Raw genomic sequence first — 11003 nt, 5'->3', positions numbered from 1 at the left:
CGCTCCCTCCCCTTATTGAAAGCGCATGTTAGCACGTACTCCTGGGCACTCGGCCAGTGCATGGGCTGGCTGAGGTACGACTGGCTGCGGCCGCGCAAGGGTACTGGGCTGTTGGGACCGGTTTGTGGTGGTGCTCAGCCCAGCACAGCGGGGGTGCGACAGATTGTTCGAGCAACGAGTGCAGGATGCTGGCTTCATGCAGCGTGTGTGGCAATGGTGGCTGCGAGACCGGGGCCGGCACGGGCTTGCGGGCGAGCAGCGAGGCGGCAGGCGAGTGTGGTTGGCTGTGGCCGGCTGGATCAGGCGTGCAGGAGCGCCGGGCGATGGTGCGGCAGGGCAGAGCGTGGAGGGACGGTGTGGATCTGCTGTCGCAGAGTGCTGTCGCGGCAGGGGTCGGGCTGTGTGCGCAGAGGGTCGGGGTGTGAGCAGGAAGGTGTGGCGCGGCTAATGGCAGGTGCTGCAGGCCGGCAGGAGCTCGGGTGTGCGGGGTCGGAGCGCGCGGGGGTGGGGCTGCATGGCAGGAGGCTGGTCGTGGAGGTCAGGAGGTGCAGTCCAGGGTGTGGCGGCTGTGACAGGGCTGGTGCAGGGCGGCTGGTCCCATGGCTGGTCGGCCCCTCCAGCCCCTCCTCTCTGCTCAGCTCCTTTCCCGGGCCAGGAGGTCACCTGATCCCTTTGTCTCCAACACTTTCAGCTGGCACCTTTGCAGAGGAGGGGCCCAGGCCATCAGTTGCTAGGAGACAGAGTGCCCGGCATTTAGGTGCACTGGCCCCTTCCTCTGTAGCAATCACACACCCTTATCCCACCACCTAGATACTTAAGAACTGCCTCGGGGACACTGAGGCACCAACACAGTATTCAGAGCAAACATTAAGAACAGTCCCAGTTCGTCACACCTGGCAAGTTACCGGTGAGGGCTGGGAGTGGAGCTGCACCTGGATGTGACCCCGGTGCCCACTGCAGCCTAGCTGCAGCTCCACTCCCCCTGGCCTCCAGCCTCTCCCCTGGCCATGGCTCTGTTCTCGCTCCCAGCCCAAGACCACCCCTCAGCAGCAGTCCTCTTAATCCTGTCCACACCTTCCCCTTCCCGCCCCCGCCCCCAAGTAGCATCCCTGCTCTCAGCCCCAGCTCTGGGGTGGAGAGGGGGCACAGAAGGGTAAGGAGGGGCATGACCCTCAAAAGTTTGGGGACCACTGACCTAGCTCTTTCTTCTGCTCACCAGATGAGTCTGGGGCTTCACACCCTCCTCCCACAAAGGCTCCCCCCAAATTCTTTGGTCCTTTTACTGCACAGAAAGAGATGTCTCGAAGATGCACCCTGCCGTTTTCATTGGCAGGTGGCCTGTGTACGAAACCTTCTCTGGCATGTGTCCATCAACCTGCCCCTTGAGGTCTTGCCAGGTTCCGGGAAATCCAGTTAAATTCCACAGTTCTCTGATTTTGGCTGCTCTTTGCGCTGTCTGAGGTTGGGCTGTGGATTCCATCCTTCCTGGAGGTGGTCTCGAGGGGGGGTGGCCATCGTGCATTATCTTTCCCAGCGTAACATCTGAGAGCACTTATCTGAAGAGGGTTGGTAAAATTTAACAAGGTGTCTAAAGGCAAATTGACCTTGTGCCCAAGCTGTCTCCTTGGTGTGGAGATCGAGTTGCTGACAGCACTGGGGGATTATCCCGAGGGTGCAGAATTCTCTTGAAATGAGCGTTACGGTGACATTTGGAATATTGACGTATTCCACGGGGGCTCCTGCTTGTCTTACTGTGTCAGCATCTTGTTCCTTGGCTGTTAAGCAGAACCGATGGAGGAGCGCCCCACTCCCAGAGCTTGCATATCACCATTTGGAATTCCATTTATGATTTATCTAAGTGGGAGCGATCCAGAGGGTGGAATAGAAACGTGAGCTGTTTAAGCAACAAGCTGCGAACTCGAGCAGGGCTCACTGCTATTATTATTCCTTATTTAGATGACAGGAGCATCTGGGAGGCCTGGCCAGGGTTGGAATGCCACTGTGCTAGGGGCTGTACAAACAGAGTGAGACAGTCCCTGCCCCCAAAGAGCTTACAGTCTAAATGGACACGGTGGGAGGGGAAACTGAGTCACAGAGAAGGAAAGTGAATTACCCAAGGCCACCCACCAGGTCAGTGGCAGCGCTGGAAGTAGAAGGCAAGTCTCCTATATCCCAGTCCAGTGCCCTGCCTACTAGGCGTGGGGCTCTCAATTTTTCCAGACTATGGTCCTCCTTTCAGGAGTCTGATCGCGTACCCCAAGTTTCACCTCACTTCCAAATCACTTGCTCACAAAATCAAACATAACAATACGCAAGTGTCACAGCACACTGTTACTGCCAAAAGCTGGCTTTCTCATTGTTACGATACAATAAAATAAATCAATTGGAACATAAATATTGTACTTATGTTTCAGTGTATAGTATATAGAGCAGCATAAAGTCATTGTGGTATGAAATTTTAGTCTGTACTGACTTCGCTAGTGCTTTTTATGTAGCCTGTTGTAAAACTAGGCAAATACCTAGCTGAGTTGATGGACCCCCTGGACGAGTGCTGAGCACCCCCAGGGTTGAGAATCACTGTGCTAAATTACACTGCAGGCAGCGTGTCCATTTCCATCCGAGCATTCCCGTTCTTCAGGCCTCCAGTTTAATAGATTCAACAGGCATCACTGATCAGTAGCTTAAAAATATCTCCTGAAATCTTGATTTTATTAGAGAGACGGGGGAAGAAACAAGCCAGAGTGGCACATAAGGTATTAATCTGGGGAAGGTGATCGCAGCTCTGCTGGCTCTTTGGGTTTCTGTTTCTATGGACGGCTCTTGCCGTCTCCGATTGCAAGGTTCCTCCCTCAGGACGCTGGGCTTTGGTGCGGATTTCAGTCCTGCTGCGGTTTAGGCTGCCTGTCCAGGCAGGCAAAGGAAGCAGCCATGGACTCTACTTTCCTGTTCCTGGAGTGGAAGTGTGGTCCAGTGGTTAGGGCATTGCCTTGAGACTTGTGTTCGGGAGACTTCCTCTGTGACCTTGGGCGAGTCATTTTATTTTTCTTTGCCTCAATTCCCGCCCCCCAGTCCGTTGTGGATAATAGCCCTGCCCTACCCTGCAGGTGGAAGGGGAAGCTGAGGCACGGAGGGGGGGAATGACTCACCCACAGGAGTGCTGGGATGGATAAATACAGTACAGATCATGAAGCGCTCGCACTATGGGAACGAAGACCAAATAAGTACCTAAAACACCTCGAATGGAACAAACACCCCCATTGCTGGGAATTGTAGCTACTCCTCTGGATTGTCTAGCAGCAGGGGCTGTGTCTGGAATTCGCTTCCAAGAGTCTAACCAGTGCTCTTGGGCGTACATCAGATCCACTGATCTGAGCAAGACTTGGCCACATCCCTAAGGGGCATCAAACACCCAACGGTGCAGCCCAAGCACCATAAATCCGTTTTCTTCTCCTGTCAGTCTGGGACAGTAGGAGCAGGTTGGTGTCCCTGGAACAGCTGAGAAAGAGTTAAGCCAGCTTAGACCACTACCATTGCCTAGGGGCTGAGGAGGGAGTGAAGGAAGCCTTCTGCTCCGAGGAGGAGCTGTGTGAAGAACAGGAGAGGATCTACGTGAGTAGAAGCCTCGTTACAGATGCATCCCCATCTGCTGCTACTGGTTTTGGTCGGGAGGTCAGGCACGTAGGGGAGAAGTGGCTCCATGCAGCCTGAAAATGGATTGAGCTCTGCACGTCAGGTAGCAAATGGCGTGAAGATCAATGTCTGGGCACTCGCTGTGTGTCTGCGCTTAGCAGAGCATAGTGTTGTCCTGCGAGGCAAAAACTCGAAGAAGATGATGCAGCTAAATCCGAGCCTGGTGCGTCTGGAGGAAACCACGTGGTTGCGTGGTTTCCAGGTGGAATTACTTCTGAAAGGTTGGACCTGCGCTCCTCCAGCCATCTAGCATGGACTGTGTCATTGCAAGCTTCCCATCCACACTCAGCCGATGGATCCTTCCCCTAGAACGGGAGGGGTCACCTCTATGAATAAGCCAAGCCTAGTCCTTGTGGCCCACTCGTTATTTAGTCTCTCTGCCAGTGGGGGAGGCTCTACCTGTGCCATGGGCACCTGTCCTACTGTAAGCACATGCCTGCTTCCAAAGGCAGCAGCTGGTGAAGGCCTGCCCGGTGTTGGCCTGCCCGGACTGTGATCTGTTGAGTCAGACGCTGAAGGTTCCATGTCCCCTCCTCGACCCCCCGTCATCCAGCCCCACCCCTGTTCTCAACAGCTACGTAGTTTAGGGGGAGACACAGCATGTCCCAGGGGGTTCTACTTCCAGTTCTGCTTCGGACCCACTGAGTGACATCAGGCCCCCCGTCTGTGTCTTCCTCCGCCGCCCCATAGCTGTCTGATCCATTTAGACTGTGAACTGTCTGGGGTAGGGGCTGTCTCTCACTGCCCGTTCAAGGCCGGGCACATGGGGGCCGTACTTTCATGGGGTCTTCAGGAGATGGAGGGCTTCCAGATCCTGGCCGTTCCCAGGCGGGGACCAGTGCTTTGCTACATAAGAGCTTGGCAGTGATGTTGTTGCTAGGGCCATTACACGTCTCCCTCTCTGCACCTTGGGTGGCATCACCCCGCTCTGTAATTGTCTCAGATTGCAGTGAAGGGTGGAATTAGCTTTTGATGGCTCCTGATTGAACAGAGAGCGGAGCTGCCAGCCGAACAATCCCACTGACAATGTATGAGAGGGAGCAGGCAGTTGTCTCACGAAGTGGAGCAGTTACCACCTGCAGCCCACACAGGGCAGGGCAGGCTGGTCGCCTAAGAGGGGGGCATTTCACAGGACTGATTTCCCTGAGGGTGGTTTTCTCATTTACACTGAGGGCATTTATACGTCTGTCCCTGTGAAGGGGGAAGTGACATAAGAATGGCCAGACTGGGTCAGCCCAAAGGCCCATCCAGCCCAGTAGTGTCCTGTTTTCTGACTGTGGCCAGTGCCAGGTGCCCCAAGGGACTGAACAGAACAGGAATCACCCAGTGATCCATCCCCTCGCCTTTCCCGGCTTCGGTGGCAAACATGTGGAAATGAGAATCCGATCCTGACATTTTTGTCAATATTTGCAAACTTCTGCTGCACTGCCAGGGCTTCTGCATTTCTTGCATACGATCATGTTTACCCCCTGCTCATCTCTGTTTTCTTCCTCTGGCGGCTCAGCCGCAAACATCTAACGCAACGGAGGGACTCCTAACCTTGAACGGTGCGAAATCCCAGGTTCCTGACTGTGGCTCTGAGCCATTTCCGCACCTCAGGCCTGGTTTGATCCATCCTCCTGGCACAGCTCCCTCAGAGACTTCGCTGGCTTCGTTTTGCAGGGCTCCCTGCTGTAGTTTCCAATACAGTGACCTCAGGTTGCGTGTGAACGATTTGTTCAAATTGCACGCTGAGCTGGGGAGGGAGGAGGCTGCTGCTGCTGCCTCCCTGAGATGTGTGTATGCGGCTTCAAGCCCAAGGGACCTTCCAGCCCCCCATCTGATGGGCTGCTGGAAGAGCTCAGCTGCAGAGGTGCAGCTTCTGCCTCGAAGGTGGGAGAGGCAGAACGCAGGGGCCTGCTAGGTTGGCTATTTGTGGTGGGGAGTTCAGTCCTCAAGCACAGAGGTGGGTGCAGGCTCAGGACACGGTAACTGAGGGTACGTCTACACTGCACGATTATTTCGAAGTAGTTTAAACCGTGTTACAAAACCGATGTTATAAAATCGGTTTTGCGCGTCCACAGTGCGATCAAAAAATCGATTGCTTATGTCCATGGTCCAAGGCTACCATTGATTTCAGGAGCGGTGCACTTGTGGGTAGCTGTTCCTCAGCTATCCCATAGTTCCCACTTCCGTGTTGAGAGCACAGTGCCTAGTGATGGGGCAGAAAACATTGCCCCGGGTGGTGCTGGGATTTCATTATGTGAAGGCAGCAGACAACCCTTTGGCGCCTTTTTCGCAGAGTGCATTGAGCAAACGCCATAGCACAGCAATCATGGACCCTGAGATCACAGACGGATCCTGACCGTTGTCACACTTCGCGTACTCTCGTGCTGACTATACTGACACTGACTGCAAAGGCAGGAGGAGAGAGGAGGCAGCTATTGCTGACGGAGGACAGCGATGACGAGATGGAGGCAGAATTCTCCAGCTGGCCACCAGCGTTTTGGAGCTACTGCTATTAACGGGCATCTACTACCATGAACGCCGAATTTGGGCACGGGAAACAAGCACAGACTGGTGGGACCGCATTGTTTTGACGGTGTGGGACGATTCGCAGTGGCTGCGAAACTTTCGCATGCGTAAGAGCACTTTCTTAGAACTTTGTGACATGCTTCCCTGCCCTGAAACGCCGTAATACAAACATGAGAGCAGCCCTGACAGTGGAGAAGCGAGTGGCAATAGCCCTCTGGAAGCTTGCAACGCCAGACAGCTACCGGTCAGTCGGAAATCAATTTGGAGTGGGCAAATCTACTGTGGGGGCTGCAGTGATACAAGTAGCCAAAGCAATCGTTAAGCTGCTGCTACGAAAGGTTGTGACTCTGGGGAACGTGCAGGTGTAGTGGATGGCTTTGCTGCAATGGGTTTTCCGAACTGTGGTGGGGCCATAGATGGAACCCGATATCCCTATCTTGGCCCAGAACACCAGGGCACCCAGTACGTGAACCGCAAGGGGTACTTTTCAATGGTGGCTGCCAAGCACTGGTGGACCACAAGGGACGTCTTCATCCACATCCACGTGGGATGGCCAGGAAGGGTTCATGACGCTCGCGTCTTCAGGAGCACTAGTCTGTTTTAAACGGCTGCGCAAGGAATTACTTCCCAGACCAGAAAATAACCTTGGGAATGTTCAAATGCCTATAGTATCCTGGGGACCCAGCCTACCCCTTGATGCCATGGCTCAGAAGCCATACACTGGCAGCCTGGACAGTGGTCAGGAGCTGTTCAACTACAGGCTGAGCAAGTGCCGGATGTGGTAGAATGTGCATTTGGCCGTTTAAAGGGTCGCTGGCGATCATTACTTACTCGGTCAGACCTCAGCCAAACCAATGTCCGCTTGCTATTGCTGCTTGCTGTGTGTCCAACAATCTTTGTGAGACTAAGGGGGAGACATTTGGCTGGGTGGGAGGCTGAGGCAAATCACCTGGCCGCTGAGTCGAGCAGCCAGAGACCAGGGCGATTAGAAGATCACACCTGGAGGCGCTGCGCATCAGAAAAGCCTTAAAACGAGTTTCAGCACGGCCCAGGGTACGTGTGACTCTGTTTTTCCCCTTGATGAACCCTCCGCACTTGATCGGACTTATTCAGTGTAAGCAACCCACCCTCCCCCTTTTCATTACAGGTTGGCGAAGGAAATAAATTCTGTATCGTTTAAAAATCATTTATTATCATTAAAAGTAATTCATGCATCTGTTAAAAATTCATGAGTTTTTCCTTACTAGATTTCCCTGTAAGCAACCCACCCTCCCCTTTCGATGTATCTGTATTAACAAGGAACTTTAAAAAAGGCAGAGAATTAGGAAGGTGTCCCTGACTGCTGTGCTTTGGAAGGAGGGGGAAGGAAAGGTACTAAGCATATTGTAGCGTAATTACAGCGTTTCCTTGAACTCTGCAGGGGTGTGGAGGAGTAGGCGGGTGCAGAAAGCCTTCCACCACGCGTTCTTACACGTCTGGGTGAGGGAGAATATGGGACGTGGGCTTGCAGGGAGGTTATACAGGGGTGCAGTGGCAACTCTGCTACTGTGCTGCTCTTCCTGAAGCTCCACCATGGCGTTGGAGGATTTCAGTTTGAGACGCAGCAGATTCCAGCGTTTCTTCTCTCCAACGCTGGTCTTCCTGCCTAGCCCTCTCAGATCGTTCACTGGCATCTTTCCTGTACTTTGCTACCACATCCTTCCAATCATTCTGTTTTCCTCTCATTGCGTGTTACTTCAATAATTTCTGTGACATTTTCATCTCGCGTCTTCTTCTTCCTCCGCCGTATCACAGCACGCCCTTGTGATGGCATAGGGACTTCAGAGAAATGTGCAGCTGCATGGGGAAGGCAAACCAGGGGATAATATGTGGAAAGATACCTTTACAGAGCAATGACAGTACTCTTTCACATAGAACACTATCCACCTTACAGAGCACATATGATCTCTATACAAGTCGCATTTTGTATCGTTTAATATTAGTGTCTGTGTGACTGGTGTGGCACACACACAGACGCAGTACGGCCAACCGTCGTCCATGCAATGATGGTACAGTGAGGCTTTAAAATTTTGACTTCGCCGCCGTCATATACACAGTGATCTATATGATGCCTTGCTCCTATTAAGAGGAACCTGCAAGCCAAACCCCCTCTTTCACATCCACCAACAGCGCATGGCTGCTATCGTATACGATCGCTGCTAGTGATCACCCTACATCACCCCCGCAGCGCGTTGCTGGTAGCAGGGAAGAATCCTGCTTGCAGACACGGAAACTCGTCGCTTGGAGTGGGCAGTACCTGCACAGAGGAACATACCGGGGTCACAAAAGCATTTAGGAAAGGGGGCTTCAGTGCTACTTTACATTCTAACTTTTCTCAATTTTGTAATTCAATATTCACCTTTAGGAGCAGCACCCAGTAGAAGATGAATGAATAATTTTTCTTCCCCAGTGGAGTGAGGTCCCTCTGCACTCCTTTTGGAAATTGGAGGATATTTTCTATCTTCCTTCCTTTCTGTTCACATCCATCTTTAAGGCCATGCAGACCCTGTAGTCATACTGGAAATGGGTCCTTCCAGAGCTTAGCATTTATAGCTACTGAACCAAGTAGCTAACTATCGAGTGATCTGAAAACAAATTGAAGCAAAACCTTAGCCATCCATGAGAATCAACCAGTTTTACCAGAGCTACACTTTCGCAGTGGAGAATGGGGGTGGGGATAGAGGTAGCCTGAGATCCTTGAAGCTGGAGAAGGGCAGTTTTGCACCTGGTGTAATTTAGAGCAGCCTCAGGTCTTCTTTATATCACACTTCTTTGCAATAGACTTCAAATGGCAATGGCCAGAGTACAGTGTGTTCCAAATACACTCCATTGTCTCCACAAAATTCTCACACCAAGGGAATCTTTATCTGCTCTGTTAGGGAAGCCTTATCAGAGGCCAGGATCTGATTTAGAAGAGTGAATTACTTTGAGATAGACTTTCCCTTTGAATTTTTATGTATATTGAGGCTGATGGGATCTTTCACCAGCCCAGGAAAGAACCAGTTCCACATCAGAGTCTGTTTCAGGTCCTGGCCTCAGTGCACAGAACTCATGAGCAGTACAAAAGCAAAGAATTCCCCCGACCATTGCTGGCTGCAGTGCTCCTTGACCTTGCCTCTGATTGCCCTAAAAAAAGACTTACCTTTCCCTAAATCATGTGTCAGGCAGGTAGCCCTTAACACTTTCCTGTCTGTTCTACCCAGTCACAGTATGCCAACCAAGAATTTTTCAATAGTGAAACCCATCCCTTGGTTTTGTTTATTTTAACAACAAAAAAACACTTACAATTTATGTAACATTTATTATTTTTTTGTAATAAGACCTACCTGAAAAGACATTAATATAATTAGATGATTTATGGTATTTTGGCAGGGTTTATATTATGACACAATGTTAATTTGTATTGTACTAACAACAAGAAGTAAACCTACAGGTTCTTGGATCTGTGTAGATATAAATATTGTCAGCATACTAGGTTTTGTATCTCGTGTTGGGATATGTGCTAGTATATCATTAAAGTAGATTAAAGTGCATGTTTGATGTAATGGGTGAGTGGCAGATGTTATCAAAGATTGGTATATGTAGGCCTAAGAGGCTCCGATATTACTTTGTATTGGTCTGTATTATCTTGTCAGCTAAATCGGGATTTCTCCACAGAGGCAATGCTTGTGATTGTTTTCAGCAGCTCTGGCTATGAGAGTTTGGGGCTAAGAACATTGGTTTTTGACAGATGATGTTCCCACCATCATCCATTTTTGCAGAGTCTAGATACGTGAATCAAAATCAGGAAGAAGCAGCTATATTGTTTATGCATCTTGATCAAACTGACCAGCAGAGGGCAGTGCACACCAACAGTAACTCCTCACCTTTCTATTTTCAAAGCTGCATGAGTCCATTTATCATTTAAAAATCTGTTCGGTTTACTTTTAAGAACATGAGAATATTAGCTTTGTTTCCCAGGTTACAATCAAGATATATAGAATCAGAAAGTGAAACAAGACAGGAGAAAAGTAGAAACAAAAGAAAAATTCTGTAGCCCTAACGATTGGACAAGTAAAGTTATAGTTGTTAACCGAGCTAAAAATGATGAAAAATGATTTATTTTTACATTATCAGTGAATGTATAGCTTTCAAAATATAATTTTGAGCCATTATATAGCCACTTAGAAACCTAAATATTATAATAGAATAAATAATAAGCCAATGATTTACTGGATTTTTCCAAAACAGTCATTGATCAGGAAAAGAAATGTTACTGGTAAAAGTTCTTGACAGTTTTTACTATGCATTTTTATACATTTTACAATTTTTGTTCTTGTCTTGATGGACATGGAACTCTACCCACTTCTAGGTTCCTCTCACTTTTGCCAGTGGAAACCTGAGTGCAGAGACCCCAGCAATGGAAAGGTTGTCTTGTCTAGAGGGAGAGAGCACATTTTCAGCCCCATGTTATTGAGGTTGGTGGCATGGAATTGGCCAGCACAGCCCAGTTAATGGTCCTGTGTCCTGGGGATGCAGTAATTCAGCATATTCCTTGATCAGCTTTCCCCAGTAGAGCTCCTGTGGAACCACCATGAAAGGTTAAGGCGGCCGTACCCTGCTAAAACCCTTTAGGAGGATGGTGGTGGAAACTTCTCTTTGCCCCGCCTTGTTGGGGATGAATACTTCTACGGGTTCAGTGAAAGCTGTCTGCACCTGTCTATACCAGCATAGGCAAACTGATCTGAGTTAGTGAATATTCTGCCAATGGTAGGAGGACG

Source organism: Chelonoidis abingdonii, chromosome 11 (genome assembly GCF_003597395.2).
Source record: "Chelonoidis abingdonii isolate Lonesome George chromosome 11, CheloAbing_2.0, whole genome shotgun sequence".
NCBI classification, from domain to species: domain Eukaryota; kingdom Metazoa; phylum Chordata; order Testudines; family Testudinidae; genus Chelonoidis; species Chelonoidis abingdonii.
This window is presented reverse-complemented; position numbering follows the sequence as displayed.